Source organism: Chrysochloris asiatica, unplaced genomic scaffold (assembly GCF_000296735.1).
Source record: "Chrysochloris asiatica unplaced genomic scaffold, ChrAsi1.0 scaffold00590, whole genome shotgun sequence".
Taxonomy (NCBI): Eukaryota; Metazoa; Chordata; class Mammalia; order Afrosoricida; family Chrysochloridae; genus Chrysochloris; species Chrysochloris asiatica.
The window spans coordinates 191,961-193,306 of NW_006409108.1; positions in this window are offsets into that span (position 1 = coordinate 191,961).

A 1,346-nucleotide genomic window follows, 5' to 3' on the forward strand; every position below is an offset into this window, starting at 1 on the left:
CCTTCCTTGTATTCTGTGCTCTCAGCTATGATTCAAGTAATATCGGCAATGAGCTCCCTAGTTCTATGTCTTCTGAATCCAGCTTGAATTTCTGGAAGTTCCCTGTCAATGTACTGCAAACATTCTTTACTTATCATCAGCAAAATTTACTTGTGTTTGATATCAATGATATTGTTAGAAGATTTCCACATTCAATTGAGTCATCTGTTATTGAACTGGCTACAAATATCTCTCTTCCAAACAGCCAGTAACGTAGATTAATTTAAAATTTATTTTGTGCAGATGGGTAAGTACTTCAGTTCCTCATCAGTTTATTGAAATATTTTGATTTGTATTTTGTTACTTTCTGGAGCCTGCTTATTTATTTATTTATTTATTTATTTATTTATTTATTTATTTATACCATGCCATAGGTTCAGTTTGGACTTAATCGTTCACTAACAGTAATTCTTTTGTTTGTTTTGTTTAAATTATATTTTCTGTATTTATCTTTTATTATTATTTTTTTAATATGTTATTGTGAGTTGAGTGAAAATTTACAGGGCTGTCATCAGTTTTACATTCAACAAATCATATCCTTTGTTTCATTACAATGATTATAATCCCCCCCATGAAACATCAGTTAACAGTCTTTCTTTCTATTCATTTCAACTCTTTTTTTAAACACTCAGGCATATATAATAATTTACATGAACAAAAACCACACTCTGCAAGTCTGCCTCCTGGATGCCAGCTGTCAGTCCCTCTCCATGAATCTACATTACTCAGGTGCTCCCTCTCTCCATGTCCCTATCTCTGCCTCCATCTCTGGTGTCCCTGCTTCTCTGGATAATTCTCACATTCCACTTATGCTCTTCTTATTGGTTGGCCCTAGGATCTGTAGTTTCTGGACTCTAAGGTTAACTACTCCTCTGTTTTTGTTACAAACTTTCCACCTTTACAACCGTGACAGTCACAATTAGTCATGATAACAATTACTTATTATTGAATCATAAATATCTTATCCCCATCTCTTTTTTACCAGATTCATTTGGAAAAGATGAAAAGTATTCAATGGGGACTCTATATACCCCACACACTTTTAAACTAAACTCCATCTTGAAACCTTGCTAGCCAGTAACTGTATGCTTTATCACCCCTCATTTTAGCCAATGTCTAAGCTGCCAGTCGCTATCTACCCTTATTACAGAGGGGGTAGTATTGGTACTTGATGTGGAGACTCCTTCTCTCTGTTGGTATTTTGAGCTACTACTTTCACGATTGTGTGGATCATGACAAGCTATGGACAACATTGAGAAGTATGAGTATTCCAGAACACTTAATTGTACTTCTAAGAAATCTGTACC